The following is a 25668-nucleotide window of genomic DNA, read 5'->3' on the forward strand; positions in this document are numbered from 1 at the left end:
CTCTAGTAATTTTCTGATACTATCTTTTTCTATGTATAGTATCATGTCATCTGCAAACAGTGAGAGCTTTACTTCTTCTTTTCTGATCGGGATTCCTTTTATTTCTTTTTCTTTTCTGATTGCTGTAGTGAAGACTTCCAGAACTCCGTTGAATAATAGTGATTAAAGTGGACACCCTTGTCTTCTTCCTGATCTTAGTGGGAATGCTTTCAGTTTTTCATTACTGAAAAAAAAATCTCCTACTATTATTGTATTACTGTCAATTTCTCCTTTTATCTGTTAGTGTTTTTCTTATTGAGATGTTCCTATGTTGGGTGCATAACTGTTAAGTGTTAGTCGCTCAGTCATGCCTGACTCTTTGTGACCCCATGGACTGCAGCCCACCAGGCTCCTCTGTCCATGAGATTTTTCCAGGCAAAGATACTGGAGTGGGTTGCCATTTCCTTCTCCAGGGGATCTTCCCAACCCAGGGATCGAACCTGGGTCTCCTGCACTGCAGGCAGATTCTTTACCAACTGAGCTACAAGGGAACATAGACATTTACAATTGTTATGTCTTCCTCTTGGATTGATCCCTTGATCATTATATAGTGTCCTTCCTTATCTCTTGTAATATACTTTATTTTAAGGTCTATTTTGTCTAATATGAGGATTGCTACTCCAGCTTTCTTTTGCTTCCTATTTGCATGGAATATATTTCTCCATCCTCTCACTTTCAGTCTATGTGTGTCTTTAGGTCTGATGTGGGTTTCTTGTAGACAGCACATATATGGGTCTTGTTTTTGTATCCATTCAATCAGTCTGTGTCATATAGTTGGAGCATTTAATCCATTTACATTTAAAGTAATTATTGATATATATGTTCCTATGGCCATTTTATTGTTTGGAGTTCAATGTTGTAGATCTTTTTCTTCTCTTGTATTTCGTGACTGTATAAGTCCCTTTAACATTTGTTGTAAAGCTGGTTTGATGGTACTGAATTTTGTTTAACTTTTGCTTGTCTGAAAAACTTTTGATTTCTCCATCAATTTTGAATAAGATCCTTGCGAGGAAGAATAATGTTGGTTGTAGATTTTTCTCTTTCAGTCCTTTAAATATATCCTGCCATTCCCTTCTGGCCTGCAGAGCTTCTGCTGAAAGATTATCTGTTAAATGTATGGGGTTTCCCATTTATGTTTAGTTGTTGTTTCTCCTTTGCTGCTTTTAATATTCTTTCTTTGTGTTCTTAGTCTTTGTTAGTTTGATTAGTATGTGTCTTGGCGTGTTTCTCCTTGGGTTTATCCTGTATGAGACTCTTTGCGCCTCTTGGACTTGATTGACTATTTCCTTTTCCATGTTGGGGCAACTTTCAACTATAATCTCTTCAAAAATTTTCTCATACCCTTTCTTTTTCTCTGCTTCTTCTGGGACCCCTGTAATTCAAATGTTGGTGTGTTTGATATCATCCCAGAGGTCTCTGAGACTATCCGCAGCTCTTTTCATTCTGTTTACTTTACTCTGATCTTCAGAAGTTATTGCCACCATTTTATCTTCCAGCTCACTGATTCATTCTTCTGCTTCAGATATTCTGCCATTGATTCCTTCCAGAGTGTTTTTAATTTCAGTAATTGTGTTGTTTGTCTCTGTATGTTTATTCTTTAATTCTTTAAGGCCTTTGTTAACTGATTATTGCATTTTCTATATTTTATTTTCAAGGTTTTTGATCATCTTTACTATCACTATTCTGAATTATTTTTCAGGTAGTTTGCCTATTTATTCTTCATTTATTTGGACTGCTGTGTTTCTAGTTTGTTCCTTCATTTGCATAGTATTTCTCTGCCTTTTCATTTTTTTTTTTTTAAACTTACTGTGTTTGAGGTCTCCTTTTCCCAGGCTTCAAGGTTGAACTCTTTCTTCCTTTTGGTTTCTGCCCTCCTAAGGTTGATCTAGTGGTTTGTGTAAGCTTTGTATAGGGTGAGATTTGTGCTGAATTTTTTGTTTGTTTGTATGTTTTTCCTCTGATGGGCAAGACTGAGTGAGGTGGTAGTCCTTCTGCTGATGACTGGGTTTGTATTTTTGTTTTGTTTGTTGTTTAGATGAGGCATCCTACACAGGGTGCTACAGGTGCCTGGGTGATGCTGGGTCTCATATTCAAGTGGTTTCCTTTGTGTGAGTTCTATCTGATACTCCCTAGGGTTCTATCTACTACTCCCTGGTAGTCTATGGTCTTGGAGTCAGTGCTCCCACTTCCAAGTCTCAGGGCTTGATCTCAATGTATTATTTCAGAAATAGTCTGGTGGTATAAATGTGTCCTCAGAGAGCGGAACAGGGAGCTGTGCTGATGTTTGCTGCCTCCACTGGAGCCACTGGTATTGCCATGGTTTGGCTCCTGGGCCTGCACTCCACTGCTGGGCTTCCACTCACCAGATTCAGGGAACCTTCCAGGAGTCACAACTCTGGTTACTGATCCCAGGGCTTCCCACCAGTTCTCACAGAGGCCTCTGGTGTCAATCTACCACTGCTGTGAGTATCAGGCTCTCTTTTGTGCTAAGCAGACACTGCCATCTGAGTTACAAGCTGAGCTACACTGCCATCTCAGCCAGTATAACTGGAAGCTCATATGTTTTTAAAGTCAGTTCCTTGTCCTACTCCTAATCACTGACAACCACCGACATGTTCTCCATCCTGTCTCTATAGTTTTGACTTGAACTACATATAAATCAGATAGTCATCTGTAAGTACAAGTGAAAGCATACAGTGTTAATACAATCTTTGCCTTGGGTTCCTTTCATTTTTTGTTACTGAGGAGTATCCCATTATAGGGAACTTCATTCATTTACAGGTTGATGAACACTTGGGATCACTTCAGTTTGGGGCAATTATACCTAAAGCTGTCTAGATGTCCATGTGAAGATCTTTGTATGGATAATTTCAATTTTTTCAGGTACCTAGTAATAAGCTTGCTGTTGTGTTATATGGTAAGTATAGATTTAACTTTATAAAAAACTGCTAAATCATTTTCCAAAGTGGCTGTACCATTTTGCATCCCCACCAGTGATGTATTAGGGATCCAGTGTTCCAGGGCCTGGCCAGCCCTTGGTATTGTCATTTGATGTTACCACTGATTTTTTCACCCCAGGCATTTTGTTGAGTATGCAGTGGTACTTACTATGGGTATTATTTGTACTCCTTTAATGACCAAAATTTTTGTATGTTTGCTATTCTTATCTCTTCTTTGGTAAAGTGTGCTTTTGCTCATTTTTTATTTGATTTTTTGTCTTGGTCAGAGGCAGAGAAGAAACTACAGAAAGAGGATAGTCAAAAGTTTTTCCTCTTTTTCCCTCTCTAGAGTAAAAATTCAGAGAGGTACAACTGAGCCTGGCCAACCAAAATAATGACTGCATAACTGGTGTTCTGCACAGAGTATTAAGTAGCTCTTAGCAGCTGAACCTTGAGAAACACAAACTTCCTGAAGACATCCAGATCGAGAAGAGGTATCTGCACTCCCATGCTCACTGCAGCATTATTCACATCAGCCAAGATATGGAAACAACCTAAATTCTCATCAATGGATGAATTGGCACATACACACAAGGGAATATTATTCAGCCTCATAAAAGAAAGAAATCCTGTCATTTGTGACAACATGATGGATCTAGAAGATATTGCTGCTGCTTTTGCTAAGTCACTTCAGTTGTGTCCAACCCTGTGCAACCCCATAGACAGCAGCCCACCAGGCTCCTCAGTCCCTGGGATTCTCCAGGCAAGAACACTGGAGTGGGTTGCCATTTCCTTCTCCAATGCATGCATGCATGCTAAGTCGCTTCAGTCGTGTCTGACTCTGTGCAACCCAATGGACAACAGCCCACTGGGCTCTTCTATCCACAGAATTTCCTAGGCAAGAATCCTGGGGCGGGTTGCCATTTCCTTCTCCCTAGAAGACATTATGCTAAAGGAAATAAGCCAGTCACAGAAAGAAAAATACTGCCAGATTTCACTTATATTTGGAAACTAAAATAGTAAAACTCATTAGAAACAGAGGACAGAATTGTAATTGCTATGGACTGTGTGGATCACAATAAACTGTGGGAAATTCTGAAAGAGATGGGAATACCAGACCACCTGACCTGCCTCTTGAGAAACCTATACGCAGGTCAGGAAGCAACAGTTAGAACTGGACATGGAACAACAGACTGGTTCCAAATAGGAAAAGGAGTACATCAAGGCTGTATATTGTCACCCTGCTTATTTAACTTCTATGCAGAGTACATCATGAGAAATGCTGGGCTGGAAGAAGCACAAGCTGGAATCAAGATTGCCGGGAGAAATATCAATAACCTCAGATATGCCGATGATACCACCCTTTTGGCAGAAAGTGAAGAGGAACTAATAAGCCTCTTGATGAAAGTGAAAGTGGAGAGTGAAAAAGTTGGCTTAAAGCTCAACATTCAGAAAACGAAGATCATGGTATCTGGTCCCATCACTTCATGGCAAATAGATGGGGAAACAGTGGAAAGTGACAGACTTTGTTTTGTGGGACTCCAAAATCACTGCAGATGGTGACTGCAGCCATGAAATTCAAAGATGCTTACTCCTTGGAAGGAAAGTTATGACCAACCTAGATAGCATATTCAAAAGCAGAGACATTATTTTTTGCCAACAACGGTCCGTCTAGTCAAGGCTAGTCAAGGTTTTTCCTGTGGTCATGTATGGATGTGAGAGTTGGACTGTGAAGAAAGCTGAGCGCCAAAGAATTGATGCTTTTGAACTGTGGTGTTGGAGAAGACTCTTGAGAGTCCCTTGGACTGCAAGGAGATCCAACCAGTTTATCCTAAAAGAGATCAGTCCTGGGTGTTCATTGGAAGGACTGATGTTGAAGCTGAAACTCCAATAGTTTGGCCACCTCATGCAAAGAGCTGACTCATTGGAAAAGACCCTGATGCTTGGAGGGATTGGGGGCAGGTGGAGAAGGGGACGACAGAGGATGAGATGGCTGGATGGCATCACCAACTGGATGGACATGAGCTTGGGTAAACTCTGGGAGTTGGTGTTGGACAGGGTGGCCTGGCATGCTACAATTCATGGGATCGCAGAGTCAGACATGACTGAGCAACTGAACTGAATGTGAGGTGGGAGGGAAGAGGGAGGATCAAAGAATATGGAATTTCTGTTACTCAAGATAAAGAAGTTCTGGAGATCTACTCTGCAAAACAGGGCCTATGGCTAATAATACTATATTTTAAATTTTGCTAATAGGGCAGGTCTTATGTTAAATACTCTTACCACAAAAGGAAAATAAAAATAGAAATAAAGGGGGTGGGAGGAGATTTTAGAGGTGATTGATAAGTTTATATAATTGACTGTGATAATTTCACACATGTATACTTTTGTCTAAACACATTTGTGTACATCAACTATCTATAGAATTTGTACATCAGTTATACCTCATTAAAATGCTTTTTTAAAAAGTAGAGGAAAAAACAACAAGAAATCTAAGGTGTTCCAGAAGAACTATATAGAGAAAAATGGAGGAGAGAAAATCACCAAGTATATAAGAAAATAAATATTAGCAGAACTGAAGGTTGAAATTCTCCCAATTGAAAAAGGCCACTGACTACCAATTGGTCTACTTCTTGTTTCAGCAGTGAAAACTACCTGCTGAGTGACAATACGATAAACAATGAAAACGACACAAACAAAGTGAACTACCAGGAAAATGGAGTGGGAAATAGTAAAAGAATGGGTCTTGGCAAGGGCAAATTCTCTTTTACAGCTAGCATCTTGGGGAAGATGGCTCTGAACCACTATGTCCTAGGGTTAAACTAGATCAACCTATTAAAAACAGGGAGGATTTACAATAATGTGCAACTAGTCAGTAATCTGGACCTTGTAACTTCAGAACTAGTTTTCATCACCTAATCTATCATGGGTGAACACGTGGTCCTATCTTACATGACTAGTATGCAGATCACACTGACATGCTGACGTGCTGGAGCTGGCTAGTGTTAACTTGGAAGAGCCAATTGGTAAAGTTTCAGTACTTGACATTACATTGGTGGCTTGAAATCAGCCATGACAGGAGTATTTATACCAGAAATGAGAAAACACTACAAATCAAAGTGAGGTTTGTTGTTGTTGTTAGCTTGTTTTTTTCTAGAGAACCCGTTTACCTTACACCACTACAAATAATTCACCATATAAGTCTAAAAACCCATAAAATGATCTATATCCTGTTCAGTGGGATGAGAGGACCAATGAATCATTGAATGTTGCAGCAAGAGCAAATTCCTATAGAAGTGTCTAAATGCTTTCTCTCAATTTTTGAGCATACCCGGTCTCAGACAGGTAACAAACGGTTTTCAGACTGACCTTAATTTCTAGAACACACTGAACATCATTTCTGTAGAGTATGAAAGTTCTCCCCACCATTCATCACCCTTAATTCAATTTCAGATATCTTAATATGCTTCTTCAGTTTCCATGTAATCACATTTAATAAAACTTTAACATGTTCCTGAGATCAATTTGCCTAACCAGTTTCACTTTAAAAATATTTCATAAAGTTAAGAAAATTAAATGAAATGAAAAACTGAAATGCTTAGGGAAGTTTCCAGCACACAGGAAATGCTCAATAAATATATCAGGAGTAAATACCATTGATAGATTATGAGTTACTTAATTCAGGGACTTCATTTTTTTTTTTTTAATTTTGGTTTCATTTTATATGTATGCTTCTTAACACTTTGCAGAATGCTTGGCCTGTCCAATGTGATATTCATTGAATAAGTTAATGAACAAATAAATGATTGTAACACTTGTCCTCTTAAACTTGATATAGACACTGTTTCTACATTGAAAACAAAGATACAAGGGGTGTCAAAACCTAGAATTTTGCAGACCGACCTCAACCTGCACAAATTCATTCTGAGCATTCCCTCTCATCCAAGCAAGCTGCCCATTTTACTGCCTATGCCTTATGATTTAGCAAAAGTGAACAATATGAGGATTTGTACTGGACTCAAATCTGAACTGATAAGTAGTCTTATTTGGCCCTCTGATTTTTCCAAAGTAGGATGAGGTATGCAGGTAAGAGTGGAAAGTGACTTGTACCCCAGTTATCTCATCTGCCAAATGAGAAAACTGGAGATTTTCCTTGCATTTCTTAAATTCTATGATTTTACATAGTTAACCAGTTGATTGTGCAGAAAAACTCTTGCTCAAGAATAAAACTTAGCTGTGCTCTGTGCCACGAAAAAGTAAATAACATCAGAGTTTTTCTTTTTTTTTTTAGAGGAAGTGGACTGGATTTGCTGGTTTCTAAGTATCCTCAGGAAAGACTATGGAAGCAGGGCTCATTTGACAAGTCTGACTCAAAGTTTGTGGGGGCCAAAGCATCTGGTGCTGCTTTCTGTGTTACCTCCTATGTCTGCCATCTGTCATCATCATCAAGAAACAAGGTGCCATTACTTTGAGATTCAAGAGGTGGGACATATTTGCAAAAAAGATATTTAGGTCTAGACATTTCAATGGCAACTGATGAACCATGTCATAATATCTATATTTCCCTGTTAAGCTTGTATCATATCTAACTGATGCACAGAATCTTAATAGAATGTAGTAGGAGGAATGCCATTAATCAAATTCAAGAAGGCCAAGTATTTGGCTTACAATTTATGTTTTAAAGCCATGGTTCTTAATCTCTCTGATGAAATCCATGGACCGTTTAACAGGAAGCATTTGGGCCCAAACTTTTGCATTAAATTTAAGAAAGTTCATACCCCCGAGGCTAAACAAGTGACCCAGATTAAGAATGTCATATTTGGCTGAGTTGGGAAAGCCTGGGACGATTTCTACATTAATGTGCCTTATTTGAGTGAGGAGTTTGAGCTAAGGCAGGAGTAATTTCTGCGGGCACAAAGAGATGGGTGGAATGGAGAAGTATGGTGTTTTGCAGAACTGACAGAGCCAGCATAAGAGATGGTGTGGTGAATGAAAGACTGCTGTCCCCCTGGGAGAGAGTTAAGAACTCTGGAATGTAGTTCTGCCTATGACTCCGAATATCTGTGTGATGTCATAGTATTTTCTTTGTGCCTTAGTTGTCTCACCTCAATGAGGATAGAAATTATCCAAGAATTTAAAAATTCTTTTAACTCTAAAATTCTATTATTTAGAAGTACGAGATATGTAAAGAGTACAGAAAAGACTCACAGAATAGAGAAAAAATTTATGCCAGAAAGATCTGAACCTTTGCAAAAGCTTGCCTGAGGGCTAAATTTCATATTCAACATCACTGTTACTGAGTTATAATGAGTCCTCATTTTCCCCCCCTCTTTTTCCTCCTAGAAGAACATCACTTCTACCTCTTCAGCAATGATTATAATCTCAATTTTGGAAAAAACAAACAGTAGTAACCTTATACAGTACACATCTAGAATTCAAACTGCCTATGGTGAGCCCAAAAAGGGAAAAATAAATAGAAACCTCTCAATTTAAGAATCCTGTATTAAATCCATAGCCTAGATGAGCCAAAGCAGTTTGGTTGAAGTGCAGGGTACAGAAGGATGACCACTAATTTGTACTTTTCTCACTTGGCTCTTTGATTTGAATTTCCAGATTTAGAACTAGTTCTGCTTCTCTATCTTCTAGTTTTCAGCTCAAGCCTCAACCTCCAAATCAAATGTTCTATGCTTCAGAGGTGTAATGAAAGGAAAAATGGTAGGTAGGTACCAGCCAATCGGAAAAAAAAAACTTTGTAACAGTTCCTCTAGCAGAGCAAAAAAAAAAAAAGTTCTGAATTTTTCCATAACTGTGTAAAGAATCAGGCAAACTTATTCACATCTCTTGGCTTCTCTAAAGGTTAAAAAGAAGAATGTACTTAAATGACTGACTCAAAATTCTATCCAGCTTGGGTTTGTACAGCTTGGGTTTGTTTATCACACTGCTGTAAACAATAATTTTGACTTAAATTGATGTTACTTTGTCTTCTGAGAAACTCAGACCCTCTCTTCCCTCATATATTAGCCTAGGAACTTTAGTTAACTCAGTATTTCAGAAAATCTAAAATAAACATGTCTCAAGTCCATGGAAAATAAGTATATCAATTAACTTTGTCTACCAGATATCAAGACTCATAATCCATCCTCATCTTTAACCTTGCCCAGCCCCTCTGGGACGTGGTAACTGGGACAGGCCCTTCTTTATTTTCTTACTAAATATTCAGTGTTATCCTCTCCAAGGGTACACTTACATAGATACAGTTTTAAACCAGAAAATGGGTAAAATATGTTACCATTCATCTACCACACACATTAGCTCACTTAATCGTCACAGCGCATCTAAAAAGTAATATCATAGGAAACTAAATCCAAGTGAGACTAAATTACTGGTCCAAATTCTCTTATTAAATAAAAGAACTAAGGTGCAAACCCATGTATTCTAACTGCAAGTCCATATTTCCTTCTGGATCCAAATGTCTCCCTATACTGTTGGGGCTTTCATTTGCAAAGAGTAGAGACTCAAGAATAATCTTTAAAAGGTGAGACTCTAATTAAGGAATTAGAATTTAGGATCCAAAATAGTTTGGGAACTTAGTCTCTGCATCTCTCATAGAACCCATGATCTCCTTCATTGCTTGCCTTCTTCCTATCCATGTGTCTCCTCCTATCTAGAAAATCTTCTAAAATGTTCCCATCAGAATTTTATAGACAACTGACCAAATTAACTGGCTAATAACCCAAACTCTGATTCTTCCAATGGCTTTTGCACATATTGACTTACTGATTAGCCTTTGGTTGGCCTGCCCTTGAGAAAGTATCCACTCTTGGTCCAAGTCCAATCAGTGAGAGCTTCTAGGCAAAATTTCTTTCCTTGAGGATGGGATATGTGTGGAACTGTCTCAGGCAAAAACACATGCTGGATACAGAGAGCAATGACTGCCATGCCAGTGTACCCTAAAACTTTGTTAGAGACGTGAGAAATTAGCTAGAGAAAGACAGGGCATCTGATGCCCCTGTTTCCCCTGACATCACACATGTGCACAGCTAGCCATCTCCAAGAGTGCTTCCAGACAGCCTGGTTATGTAAGTAGGTTAACGGATAACCTCACACGTTTTGCCTTTGCTGTATTCTGCTTTTTCCTCATCCCAGATCCCTTTAAATCATCTATGCACTTAAAACACATTTGCCCCATCCATAACATAAAGGCATATTTCTTCTGTACGGGCTAATTAAGCATAATATATAAGAATTAATCCAAAAAATTTTTTTGATTGATTTCTCTGTTGCCATAGGGTGTCATTGCTTAAACTAATATGCTTGTATAGTCTTTGCCTGAAAGCTGTCTTTGATTTGTTTGGCTGTGAGAAGTAAACCCTCTCATAATCTAATGAATACCACAAATCTAAAATGTTAAAGATTGGATCTTTATCTTGATGAATGATATATTTTGAGAAATTAGATCAAAATATCTGATTCTGCTAGACTGATAAACGGACAGTTTATCTTCTCAAATGCTCACCGATGATGCATTTCTCTCTGAAATGATATTATTCTGATTCTCTAAAGGCTCCCCCTTTAAAAGTGGCATTCCAACATGTCACACGTGTCAGGTATTCAAACATCTCACACAGTGTGTGGACATAGGTGTGCTTATGTAAGTGCCACATAGCCCCTGTAGGCCTCCACAGCTTTATCCCTCCCATGTACCGGAAGTAGTTAGACTTGCATTTGCTTCTACACATTTCACCTTGATTCTCCTTTTCTTCTTCATTTCTTTGTTGGCCCTTGAATATGGTATCTGCCATGATTCCCTCCATATTTTGGCCCCTCATAGAAACACAAACATATTCTCTATGCCACACTCACCTACAAACACACACACACACACACACACACACACGCACGCACGCACACACACCCCTCCCATAAAGAGAAGACACTGAATACCATGGCTGTCCTTAATAATGAGGGCTCAGGGGGTCTCTGTGGCCTCCTGGAAAAGTGGCCTATTGTGGTGTAGTGGTCTGCAAATTGTGATCTTAGACTTTTAGTTCTATAACACTACCCTTTAAAGGGGAGAATCTCAAGCAAAAAGGATGCACTTTCTCAATTATCCCCATTTCAAATGAGTTTTCTTAAAAAAAAAAAAACTTTTAAAAACAGGAATTTATTTTAAGATGTTTTCCCAGAATCAGATGCAAAAATGGCAATTTCATACAAAGTAAGAAAGTGGCAGCCTAAATGTCCATCAGCAGAGGAACGGATAAAGATGTGGTATATGTATACAATGGAATATAGCTCAGCCATAAAAAAGAATGAAATAATGCCATTTTCAGAAATATGGATGGACCTAGAGATTATTATACTAAGTGAAGTAAGACAAAGATAAATATACTATATCACATATATGTGGAATAAAAATGATACAAGTGAACTTATTTATAAAACAGGAAGAGACTCACAGATCTCTCTTATGGTTACCAAAGTGGAAACTTTCAGGGAAGTGATAAATTCAGAAGTTTGGGATATAATATATACACACTACTATATATAAAGTAGATAACTAACAAGGACCTACTGTATAGCACAGGGAACTCAATGCTCTGTAATAACCTATATGGGAAAAGAATCTGAAAAGAATATATTTACACACACACACACACATATATATATGATTCACTTTGCTGTACACCTGAAACTAACAAAACATTGTAAATCAATTATACTGCAATAACTTCTTTTTTAAAAAGTGGTCTGCAATTGCAGGCAAAATGGCTTCAGCTTGATACAAGTCCTTCAAAGACAGCCATAGGTATGAGTTGTTATTAACAGAATAGAAGCCCTCTAGCAAGGAAGATCTGATGCTGAAAATGAAGCTCCAATACTTTGGCCACCTGATGCAAAGAGCCAACTCATTGGAAAAGACCTTGATGCTGGGAAAGACTGAGGGCAGAAGGAGAAGCAGGCAACAGAGGATGAGGTGGTTGGATGGCATCACTGACTCAATGGACATGAGTCAAAGAGATAGTGAAAGACAGGGAAACCTGGCAAGCTGCAGTCCTGGGGTCACAAAGAGTCAGACAGGACTTAATGACTTAACAGCAACAAAGCAAGGAAGAGTGAATGGATGTAAAAAGGGACCCAAAGGGTCTGGGCACAGCAGCAATGGATCCATTACAGGCTTCCTCTTGCTAAATCCCCAGACATGTCTAGTCTTCATACACTTTTTTTCTCAGAAATATTCCCAACGACACTCCCTTCTATTTTTGTTAACCTTCTCTTTCCTTTTTTTCCTTTATATGTATATATATAATTGAAGTATAGTGGACTTACAATGTTTCAGGTATACAGCAAAGTGATTCAGTTATACACATACACATCTACTATTTTTCAGATTATTTTCCATTATAGGTTGTTATAAGATATTGACTATAGTTCCCCGTGCTATGCAGTAAACCTTTGTCGCTTGTTGAATATCTATTTTTTTAATTACAAATCTGGCATTCTATTTGTACTGAGTCAAACAAAAAGAATAAAAATATAAATTTTTAGTCAAAAATTCATAAGCTTTCTAAAAATATATATATAATTGGACAGAAATGGTATGGACCTAACAGAAGCAGAAGATATCAAGAAGAGGTGGCAAGAATACACAGAAGAACTGTACAAAAAAGATCTTCATGACCCAGATAATCACGATGGTGTGATTACTGACCTAGAGCCAGACATCCTGGAATGTGAACTCAAGTGGGCCTTAGAAAGCATCACTATGAACAAATCTAGTGGAGGTGATGGAATTCCAGTTGAGCTATTCCAAATCCTGAAAGATGATGCTGTGAAAGTGCTGCACTCAATATGCCAGCAGATTTGGAAAACTCAGCAGTGGCCACAGGACTGTAAAAGGTCAGTTTTCATTCCAATCCCAAAGAAAGGCAATGCCAAAGAATGCTTAAACTACCACACAATTGCACTCATCTCACATGCTAGTAAAGTAATGTTCAAAATTCTCCAAGCCAGGCTTCAGCAATATGTGAACCGTGAACTTCCTGATGTTCAAGCTGGTTTTAGAAAAGGCAGCGGAACCAGAGATCAAACTGCCAACATCCGCTGGATCATGGAAAAAGCAAGAGAGTTCCAGAAAAACATCTATTTCTGCTTTATTGACTATGCCAAAGCCTTTGACTGTGTGGATCACAATAAACTGTGGAAAATTCTAAAAGAGATGGGAATACCAGACCACCTGATCTGCCTCTTCAGAAATTTGTATGCAAGTCAGGAAGCAACAGTTACAACTGGACATGGAACAACAGACTAGTTCCAAATAGGAAAAGGAGTACATCAAGGCTGTATATTGTCACCCTGCTTATATGCAGAGTACATCATGAGAAACGCTTTGCTGGTTGAAGCACAAACTGGAATCAAGATTGCTAGGAGAAATATCAATAACCTCAGATATGCAGATGACACCACCCTTATGGCAGAAAGTGAAGAGGAACTCAAAAGCCTCTTGATGAAGGTGAAAGTGGAGAGTGAAAAAGTTGGCTTAAAGCTCAACATTCAGAAAACGAAGATCATGGCATCTGGTCCCATCACTTCATGGGAAATAGATGGGGAAACACTGGAAACAGTGTCAGAATTTATTTTTCTAGGCTCCAAAATCACTGCAGATGGTGACTGCAGCCATGAATTTAAAAGATGCTTACTCCTTGTGAGGAAAGTTATGACCAACCTAGATAGCATATTCAAAAGCAGAGACATTACTTTGCCAACAAAGGTCCGTCTAGTCAAGGCTATGGTTTTTCCTGTGGTCATGTATGGATGTGATAGTTGGACTGTGAAGAAGCCTGAGCACCGAAGAATTGATGCTTTTGAACTGTGATGTTGGAGAAGACTCTTGAGAGTCCCCTGGACTGCAAGGAGATCCAACCAGTCCATTCTGAAGATCAGCCTTGGGATTTCTTTGGAAGAAATGATGCTAAAGTTGAAACTCCAGTACTTTGGCCACCTCATGCGAAGAGTTGACTCATTGGAAAAGACTCTGATGCTGGGAGGGACTAGGGGCAGGAGGAGAAGGGGACGACAGAGGATGAGATGGCTGGATGGCATCACCGACTCGATGGACATGAGTCTCAGTGAACTCCGGGAGTTGGTGATGGACAGGGAGGCCTGGTGTGCTGCGATTCATGGGGTCTCAAAGAGTCGGACACGACTGAGCGACTGATCTGATCTGGTATATATATAATTATATTCCTATATATGTATACAATAATTATATTCCTATATATGTATATAATTGCTTTTCTTCTACCCTTGATAAAGGATTGAAAAAGAACATTAAAAAAAGAGATGGAGAAATCAGAAAACATAAATGCTATGGAAGCACTGAATATGAAATAGAAAAAGGAGGGAGGAGGAAGGAGGGTTCAGGATGGGGAACACATGTATACCTGTGGCGGATTCATTTTGATATTTGGCAAAACACAATTTGTAAAGTTTAAAAATAAAATAAAATTTAAAAGAAAAGAAATAGAAAAAGTAAAAAAAACTAGATAAAAATAAAGGGTCATCATACAGTTCAGTTGTTTTTAAACATGGCTGCTCATTAGAAATGTATCTGGAGCCTACAATACTTGGGCATTTGTATTTTTTTAAAAATTCCAAGATAATTCTGATATGCAGCTGGATTTTAAAAAGTGATTACATGTTTTTCTATTAAATGGTAGTTGTGCTGATACAGAATTCTGTTATTTTTCTGTTGACTAGTCATGATGCAATGGTATTAAGTGAGTAACAGTTGGGCTTCCATGATAGCTCAGTTGGTAAAGAATCTGCCTGCAACACAAGAGACCCTGGTTGGATTGCTGGGCCAGGAAGATCCACTGCAGAAAGGATAGGCTACCCACTCCAGTATTCTTGGGCTTCCCTGGTGGCTCAGCTGGTAAAGAATCTGCATGCAGTGTGGGAGATGTGCGGGAGACCTGGGTTTTTACATGATCACAATAGTAAAAGATACTTATCAATTTTTCACAATCAATAGCCAGACAAAAAAAGAGATTACAATTGCAAGCCATAATGGGAACATGATTAACCTAACAATATAAAATAATTACATAAAATTTGAGGAGTCAAACAGAGAGATGTGGTAGACCACTCCTTTCTTCAAACAGTCTTTTCCTTTGATTTCTGTGACATTGCTGTCTCTTGATCTTTTCACTGTTCTTGTCCAATTCATTTTGCAAGCTCACCTAACTCTGCTCTGACAATCTATCTTAGAGTTCCTCAAGGTTGTTCTAGGCTCATTTCCTTCTCCATACTTGTTCTCTCTTTGGTCTCATTCCATGGATTTAATTCTCTCTCATAGGCAGATGTTTTAAATGTTGATATCTCCCAAGTGAAGTGAAGTTCAATTTGCTCAGTCGTGTCCGACTCTTGACTCCATGGACTGGAGCCCGCCATGCTCCTCTGTCCATGGCAATCTTGATTCCAGCTTGTGTTTCTTCCAGCCCAGCGTTTCTCATGATGTACTCTGCATATAAGTTAAATAAGCAGGGTGACAATATACAGATTTGACGTATTCCTTTTCCTATTTGGAACCAGTCTGTTGTTCCATGTCCAGTTCTGTTAGTTTGTTCATATTTCCTTGTTTTTACTAACATTGTTTTCCATTCCAGTATGCCTTCCTGGATATCACATTACACTTAGTCATCATGTCCCCTTAGACTGTGACAACTTTTTTTTGTCTGTGACAATTTTTCAGACTTTCCTTACTTTAGTGATCTTGAAAAGTTTTGAGGGTTGTCAAGTAGTTTGTAAAATATTCTTCTATTTGGATTTATTTGATGTCCTAATATGATTACACTGGGTTAACAGATATTTTGGATGGGGTGGGGGGCGGGAAACCACAAAGGCAGAGTCATTTGCCAGAGAAGGCAATGGAACCCCACTCCAGTACTCTTGCCTGGAAAATCCATGGATGGAGGAGGCTGGTAGGCTGCAGTCCATGGGGTCACGAAGATTCGGACACAACTAAGTGACTTCACTTTCAGTTTTACTTTCATGTATTGGAGAAGGAAATGGCAACCCACTCCAGAGTTCTTGCCTGGAGAATCCTAGGGAAGGGGAAGCCTGGTGGGCTGCTGTCTATGGGGTCGCACAGAGTCAGACACGACTGAAGTGACTTAGCAGGAGCAGCAGCAGCACAGTCATTTGCATCCCATCAAATCAAGAGTACATACTACCCATGAGACTTACATATGACAATATAGTTGATGTTGACCTTGATTATCCTGGCTGAGGCATTTGTATCAAACTTCTGAACTGTAAAGTGATTCTTGTTTTCCTTTTCCATGCTGTATTCTTTGGAAAGAACTCACAATGTATAGTCCACAATTAACAAGTACAAAGGTATGCTCCATCTCTGAGAGTAGGGTAGCTACCTAAACTACTTGGAATTCTTCGGTTCAGGAGATGTAACTTTCTTTCTTTCTTTTTTTCTCTCTCCCTTTCTTTCATCATATTACTACAAACTCACAGACATTTACTTTATACTTTAGGTTATAATCCAATACTACTTTATTTTTGTCCAATGTTTCCATCTTTGGCCACTGGGAACTGTTTCTGATTGACTTCAGTGCCCCTGAGATATATTCCCATCACTGTATTTTGTTTCTTTTCTCTTTGATACTTTTGTACTTCCTGACACTCTAAGATGTAACTTATTCTGTATATTTCTGCTGCAGTCCTAGAATCAGATATTTCTCCAAGAAGCCCTGATTTCTTGTATCACAGAATGGTATTATAAACAAAGATCTAAGAGTCTGATGTGCTCATGGTGACTGAAATGTCCTTACTTCTAGGCTTTTTCCTCTGACAGAGCAAGGGAATATATGTATGTATCCTAACTAGTGCTTATATACACATATATATACATTTTTATATATAACCATCTATATCGATAGTAGGCTAAACATGAGTTTATACTCATGTCTCCAATTCTCATCCATGACCACAGGGATCATTATGGTATTTCCCTCATGCTTATCTGTAATCCACTCCGGCTGCAACAGTGAAAACCCTGACTGCCACTGGCTATCATCCATTTAGTACTTAATGAGGGAGACCCGGGTTCAATCCCTGGGTCAGGAAGATCTTCTGGAGAAGGAAATGGCAACCCACTCCAGTATTCTTGCCTGGAAAATCCCATGGATGGAGGAACCTAGTTACAGTCCATGGGGTCGCAAAGAGTCGGACACAACTGAGTGACTTCACTTTCTTTCACTTTCACTTTGTTCAATTCCACTATCAGTTCAGTTCAGTTCAGTCCCTCAGTCATGTCCGACTCTTTGCGATCCCATGAATCGCAGCACTCCAGGACTCCCTCTCCATCACCAACTCCCGGAGTTCACTCAGACGCACCTCCATCGAGTCAGTGATGCCATCCAGCCATCTCATCCTCTGTCGTCCCCTTCTCCTCCTGCCCCCAATCCCTCCCAGCATCAGAGTCTTTTCCAATGAGTCAACTCTTCGCATGAGGGGGCCAAAGTACTGGAGCTTCAGCTTTAGCATCATTCCTTCCAAAGAAATCCCAGGGCTGATCTCCTTCAGAATGGACTGGTTGGATCTCCTTGCAGTCCAAGGGACTCTCAAGAGTCTTCTCCAACACCACAGTTCAAAGGCATCAATTCTTTGGCACTCAGCTTTCTTCACAGACCAACTCTCACATCCACACGTGACCACTGGAAAAACCATAGCCTTGACTAGACGGACGTTTGTTGGCAAAGTAATGTCGCTGCTTTTCAGTATGCTATCTAGGTTGGTCGTACACTATACCTAGATAGAATTATCAGACTTTTTAACCCATACTGCAGTACAGTGCTTATGTACACTTTCTGTTGCTTTCAGTCTTACAGACTCCATTACTTCCCAAAGTTACTTAGGTCAGCATCTTTATCTCTCACCCTCCAAGATTAAATTTTTATCATCATTCTTATTGTATATTAACACCATTCCTACTGTAGAGTAAGTGACTAACAAGCAATTGCTGTCTGGTTGCAAGAATAAAATAATTTAATTAGAAAACTTTCAGCTGCTTAAGAGAGGAGACAAAGAAAAAGAGAAAGGAGGAAGAGAGGGAGAAGAAGAGAAGAAGACAAAGTAGAGTTTGAATTCACGCTCTACCACTAATTATGATTTGCGCTAAGTTATTTAATGTCTCAGAAACTCAGTTCCTTCATCTGTATCATAGGATTATTGATAACCTAAAAGAAGTGTTGTAAGGAAATATGAGAAAATGTACATAAGTTGTCTGGAAGAACACGAATTCTGAGTAGTAATTGTATCCTCAACATTAGTTCCTTTCCATTCTTGGAGATTTCTAGAATCATCAAAGTCCACATCAGGGGTTCCAAGAAGTACTTCATCATGAAAATCACTTCCTTGTCCAGCTGATCCCTGAAATTCTTTCTATAGGGTCAGAGTATTGTATTTATGGTGAGGATTTCAGCTTAAATGCATGTTTGGAAGAGGAAAACACTGATCCATTTTCTAAGGAAACAACGAAGAGCAATAATATTAACAGCTACCAAAATTTTAACAATTGCTGTGCTTCAGGAATTGTGCTGAGTCCTTTGAACATAAGTCTGTGATCTTCCTTGAAAGATGCCATTTTTAACTCTCATTCAAAAATGAAGAAACTCACGTATGTTTCAGTCACTGCACTAATACTACAAACCACCAGGCTAGAGGCTGATTACTAACCTCTAATAATCAGAGACTAGATTACTATGTGGTGGTGAAGTTCAGCAGGCCTAAAAATTGGGGATATAGAGCATAAATGTGATGTTGATATTTTAAGTAACTACATTTGCTATTGTAGTTACTTTTCACTCATTTGGACTATATTAAACATCTGTACAACATAATAGAATTCAGCTCATCTTAGGTCTGCCATTCTATGATCTCAGGCAAATTATTTAATTATGCCCAACCTTGGTTTGGGGGTTCACTTAAGGTTTAAAATTCCAGTGTTCTGAGCAGGTGTTGAGAATGCGTTCTCGAGATGGACTTGACTATATGTTACTTATTTTCAAATTCATAGTCAAGGTCCCTCTTTCCTGCTCCTGCCCCTAAATTATTTGCAGAAACAGTTTGCTGTCCGACCCTTAAAACAGTCTCAAATCATACTTTTGCTACTGATGCCTCTTGTTGCATGTTCCTCTCATAATTAAAATAGAATTTCATTTTACACAGTGAACTTCAGTTGGAATGCAACTAACCCAAAAGCAAGGTTTGTGCTTTCACTCTGCCAGGCATGATGCTGAGTGCTTTAAAGGCATCACACTATCCTAGTCCTCCTACCAATCCTGTGATACATTATAGATATTGTCTTCCTTTTTCAGATGAAAAGAAACTACAAACACACATAACCCATGTGCAGACCAGCTTCAGAGACCTTTTGCAAATTGCCCAGCAAGTGGGTAGCAGTGCAGAATTCTGAATACCTGACTAAAATCCCAGCGTTTGTCCAGTGAGATAGGGGATGATTTACATAAAAAGTGTGAACTAAGAAGAGCATGGAACCAAAGTTACAGAGCTGGTGAATGGTAAAGCAAAACTGTACATTAACTGTACAGGGAGTACTGGATCCTCTAATGTTATATACCTTAAGGGAAGTTACTATCAGTACTTCTATCTTTCAAAGGAGGAAGATGAAATTGATAAGCCTAAGAGGCTTGTCAAATGTGGCCCTGATCCCTACCCAGGTAACATCTTATTCCCAAGTTTACAACTTGGAAAAATTTATTTGAAACAAACAAACAAAAAAATGAGTTGGAATTCGCTACAGCTGAATCACTGTGGGCCTAGAGACCTATGTTTTTAAAAGGTTCCGCAGGAGATATATTCCCAAGTATATAAGCATCAGACAAATTCAGGTTTGCCTCATATTGAGGTCAGCCTCATTTATACTAGTACAATTCTAGGCCAGTGTTGTTCCCTCAACTGAGTAGCCTATTTTAAAGTACTGGAGGGAATTCCATGATAGTCCAGTGGTTAGGACTTGGTGATTTCACTGTAAAGGCCCAGTTTTGATCCCTGGGTCTGGGAAATAAGATCCTACAAGAAGTGTGGTACTGAGGCCTGGCGTGCTGCGATTCATGGGGTCGAAAAGAGTCGGACACGACTGAGCGACTGATCTGATCTGATCTGATAGATAAGTAAAAAGAAATAAAATACTGGAAGTATCTCTCTCTCCCCCCTCCCACTTCTCTTTCTCTTTGTCTCTGCAAACATGGACTTCCAAAACTCATCTGTACCTTGGGTGACAAAACATTCTCACTTCAAACAAGATCTGAGTCCCTTATTTACTCTGAGCAAAGGAGATGCAGAGGAGGGCCTGGCCCTCAGGCCCTTGAATCAGTGCCATGTCTATAGACTGCTTACAGATATATATATATGTATTTTTTTTAATCTGAGATAGATTATAAAGTTTACAAGGCTTGCTTGGTGATCTCTTTACCCTGCTCCATCCACTGCTGCTCCCCTAACAACCAGCACACATATCACTATATATCAGCCCTGTCCTCAGGAAAGTCACTTCAAGCAGCCATTTTTTTTTTCTCCTTGGTCAAAAATACCCCCTGAGAGGTATTTATAACCTAACTTTCACTTAGTCTCATCTTTTCATGATCCATTTATTGAGTAAATCAAAAATGTATTTTGAGTACTATTATGTCCCAGGTGCTGTTTTAGGAGTTGGGGAGATATCCCTAACCCTACAATGTTATGGTGCATGAGTGCGTGTGTGCGCACACACACACACACACACACACACAAGCTCTAGTCCCACATAGATAGAGTTCCATTTTCTATACCGTTCCAGAATTCTCCCCTTTCTTCTATATCTGAACTAGTAAATGATGGAACTTATCTCTCACTGGAAAATAAGCCAACCAAACGGATTAATCTCACTTATGGCATCAATTACTGGTCATGAAGTACTAAGTCACTACTCCCAGATAACCTACATTTAATAATCAATTTCTTGTATCCGAATTTCCTGCACCATGATAAAATATGGGAAGCATTTGGCACCCAGGGAGACTTTCAACTCTTCTCAAACCCCCATAATATGCAGCCAGCTCCTCATTCCCTAAATCCATGGAAAATTAGTATCTGCAAGAATCTTATTCCTTCCAACCCAGAAATCACAAAGTTGATGGCTGTATTCTGAGTCATCATATATAGTTTCACCTCATTTATATTTCTGCATAAATTTGAAGCTGTTTTAATGTGCTCTTTCTACAGTTTTTCCTTACAGTTTTTCCCTTGTCCTTTTGGTTAAATAACTAATCCACACTGGGTGTGGAAAATTGGAAATTGTAAAGGGTTTGGTTCTCCCTGACTCTGCAATAGGATATAAAATCAGGGCACTGACATGAACCCACTCAGGAGAGAATGTTTTTAAAGGAATGCACCCCCCCTTCAACTTTCCAGAGATAGCAGCCCCCTAACTCTGAGTGTGTTTTCCAGATCGATTCCTAAGAACAGGACCCCACAGAAAATCAAGAGTAAATACTGCAGGCCATCTGAGAGGCAACAGGAGTAGGAAAGCCACCAATGGGGAGAGAAGATTGCTACAAGAAGATAGGGTGCAGTCAAGGCAAATTTTGTGTGCCTGTTATTATTCTCTGCAGAGTAAAAGCCAAAGTGGCCTGCAAGGCCAAAGAGGAGCCACCCATCCCTCCAGTTACCTATCTGTCCCCTTCTGTCTCACGCTTCTTCTCGCCCACTCTGCTCCTGCCAGGGTTCACTCCCCAGCCCTCCAGTGGAGAGGACATGTCCTCTACATGTGCTGTTCCTGCTGCCTGAGGCTTTCTTTACCCACTGTACCCCGATCTCACCCCAGTGCTCTCTATCCTCCATTCTTGCTTTACTATTTTCTATTATAGGGTTTCCCTGGAACTCACTGTTTGTGTGTGTGTGTGTTTAGACTCTGTTGTGTCTGGCTCTTTGCAACCCCATGGCCTGTAGCCTGCCAGATTCTTCTGTCCGTGGAATTTCCCAGGCAAGAATACTGGAGCAGGTTGCCATTTCCTATTCCAACGGATCTTCCTGACTCAGGTATCAAACCCATGTCTCTTGCACACTCACTGTGTATTTTACTTATAGCTTATTTATGTATTTTTAATCTCAACTCAGAGAATGTTGGGAGGGGTTTTGTCTGTTTGCTTTATTGCTTTTTCTTACCAACAACTTGAACAGTGCTGAGCACAGATCACATGCTCAATAAGAATTTTTTGAATAAACAAACAAATAAGTATGTTATGAGTGACCCTGCAACCATGATTATGTTTAAAACAACAACAATGGAACTTAATTTAGTGTTTTATCTCTTCTGGTGCTAACAGATGTGAGCTTTTAAGTGTCAAATGCACAAGGCATTGACCAATATTAAATGATACTGGGAAAAAAAAATCTACTCTCTTTCCATTTCTTCTGATTACATCAAGAATAAGACTCTTGTCAAGCCTCAGGCTTAGATCTGCAATTAAAATTGTTTTAATTGCAATTTAAATTGTTTTCATTGCTTTTTAATTTTTATTGCCAGGTAATCCAATGATAAAATTTCCCTTTTAAAATTTTCATTTGTGAAAAGAAGGGAAGAAAAAAAGAAAGAAAAAGGTGGAGGAAGGAATGGAAAAAGAAGGAAGGAGGGAAAGACAGAGAGGGAGGAAGGGAGAATGAAGGAAAGAGAAGGAAAGAGAAACAAAGGTTGATTGATTGATTGATGGATGGATGAATAGAAACAGCTTAGGTGGTGCATAGACTTTGGAAAATAATGATAAAGATGGTATAGCAATTATTAGTACTTTGGAAGCACATTTCCTTGTGACTATGCACATTCTATCCCTGGGAGAATACGGTAGGTATGTACTCTGGATACTAATCTCTGCTAGCAGTAGCAGTCCAGGATCCCGGTTGAACACACACGCTGTGTGAACTTCCTCCAAATAGATCCTCTGGGATAGCCCCTGAGTGCCAGTCAGGTACTGGGAAGGTTACAGGGAAAGAGAATCAATTATTAAAAGGAGACAAAGTTTTCAACTCCTGACAGTCTCTTCTGTTAGGTGGCAATGGATGTTTTTAGAAAATGATGACAGTAGAGCAGAACTGTGCTAATCCTGGGCAGGGGGGGCAGCTTCAAGGAGAGCCCTAGAGGAGGTCTGCCATGTCATCATGCTGGTGAGTGGTTGTGGAGCCCACTGCCAATCAGCTGTGTGTTTCATCCCCTCCATTGTCTGTGCAAGAACACTGACAGGCCCCTGGCCCTGTCTGACCTCATCACAGCCTTCAAATACAGCACAGAATCTTGCTGATTGCTGACTTCCCCCGGGAACACAGACTTACTGCATCTCGAGTGGGAGAACGTGTCATTCTTTAAAAAAAAAAGGGGGGGGGGGCACAGACATATTTGAACTATAAAGAAATAACAACAAAACAAACCACATCTTTCTTATTTTTCCTTGAGCATTTGAACGCAATTTGTTTTCATTTTTATATTTTAAGGGGAAACCATGGGAGATTTGATGGTTAGAATAGAAATGAAGTATAGAGCATATTGCTTTTTTTTCTGTCCTCCCCCACAGAGCTGACAGGATGAATGTCTTTGCCTTCAGCTCTGAAATTTGTATTCTCTACTATCTGAGAAGAAAATACAGGCTAATGTCCATTCTGCTGCCTTTTTCCTCATTTTGTTTATCCTTGCAAGGTAGAATTTTGAAGAAAAATGAAACACATTAATCTTTACCTAGCAATATATTTCTCCCCTGTTTAAATCCTTTAAAAGGCATATTAGTATAAGTGACCTTGTATTTCTTTCAAAAATCTGCATCCTTCTCAGGCCTTTTCAAGCTAAACAGGTCACTGAGCTGAATTCAGTCTCATAGGAATATTTCTCATCCTTCTTTCCAGCTGTACCAGGCAATACCTCTGCATGCCTTGGAAATCTCTGTGTGGGAAGGAGGCAACAGGCTTGGAAGCCATGAATCATCCCAAGATTTGACTTCCCTATGGGATCTCTTGAAAAGGACTTCTGATACAAAAGGAACATCTTCCATCACTGGTTGTGAAGGATGAGGCATAATGTTTTTATTTTTTAATTTTTTTATGTGGTATTAGCTTATTGTCATTCAAATAGCACATGAATGAGAATTTGTTGAATTACATTCTTGTAGCAATCAGTGGTTGCTCAGAAAATGCATTGTTCTATCCAAGTCATATACCATTACAGTGTTTCTTTAAGACCAGGATATTTCCTAGAAGCCAGTGATGTTTTTTATCTCATGAAAAAATAAATTGACCTGTCCCTTTGAATGTGTTTTATAAGGATATAATAAATAACACAGTAATGATTATATATTTCTGTAAACATAGTATTCTTTAGAAAATAATGTTGAAAGTCTACTCAGGAGTAATCTTCCTTAACCCTTTAAAATTTATATTTCATATGGAAGTATCTTCATATTAGTTATTCATTAAAATATCAATGTCCTACAGTTGGTATTACATATTTAATTTTTAAATGTTGAAGCCCCATCATGAATAATAAAAAATGTTATATAATTAGAAGACTAAGAAGGGGCTTGTCATACAATCTTTGTGAATATACTTCATGTTATTTGACCAGAAATGTCATCCCTAAAAATTTTGAGTAGTAATTATTTACCAAACTTAAAATTTTCTATAAATATAAATTTTTCTTTAAGACAAAAAAAATCATAGCTAGAACTTTGGTCTTTCTCTGCAACTAGATAATTTAGTGTTAAATAGTATGACTTGTTTTATTATTATTATATAGTCTTTTCAGTCCACATTGGAAACCGGTTTGTGTTATTTCTTTAAGCTGTCAGTTCTGTCCTCCCTGCTTGCTTTTTTTTTTTTTTTAAACTTTACAATATTGTATTAGTTTTGCCAAATATCGAAATGAATCCGCCACAGGTATACCTGTGTTCCCCATTCTGAACCCTCCTCCCTCCTCCCTCCCCATACCATCCCTCTGGGTCGTCCCAGTGCACCAGCCCCAAGCATCCAGTATCGTGCATTGAACCTGGACTGGCGACTCATTTCATATATGATATGATACATGTTTCAATGCCATTCTCCCAAATCTTCCCACCCTCTCCCTCTCCCACAGAGTCCATAAGACTGATCTATACATCAGTGTCTCTTTTGCTGTCTCGTACACAGGGTTATTGTTACCATCTTTCTAAATTCCATATATATGCGTTAGTATACTGTACTGGTGTTTTTCTTTCTGGCTTACTTCACTCTGTATAATAGGTTCCAGTTTCATCCCATCTCATTAGAACTGATTCAAATGTATTCTTTTTAATGGCTGAGTAATACTCCATTGTATATATGTACCACAGCTTTCTTATCCATTCATCTGCTGATGGACATCTAGGTTGCTTCCATGTCCTGGCTATTATAAACAGTGGTGCGATGAACATTGGGGTACACGTGTCTCTTTCCCTTCTGGTTTCCTCAGTGTCTATGCCCAGCAGTGGGATTGCTGGATCATAAGGCAGTTCTATTTCCAGTTTTTTAAGGAATCTCCACATTGTTCTCCATAGTGGCTGTACTAGTTTGCATTCCCACCAACAGTGTAAGAGAGTTCCCTTTTCTCCACACCCTC

General features: G+C 39.0%; 1 protein-coding gene across 7 annotated transcripts in view; it reads right to left on the minus strand.

The window, feature by feature from the left end:
* LOC147363332 (uncharacterized) overlaps positions 1-25668 on the minus strand; it is a 791043-nt gene that overhangs the window by 342620 nt on the left and 422755 nt on the right. The gene's annotated exons all lie outside the window — the stretch shown is intronic.

This window comes from Bos grunniens, chromosome 11 (assembly GCF_055505025.1).
Source record: "Bos grunniens cultivar Pamir isolate PY7600 chromosome 11, Bosgru_T2T1.0, whole genome shotgun sequence".
Taxonomy (NCBI): Eukaryota; Metazoa; Chordata; class Mammalia; order Artiodactyla; family Bovidae; genus Bos; species Bos grunniens.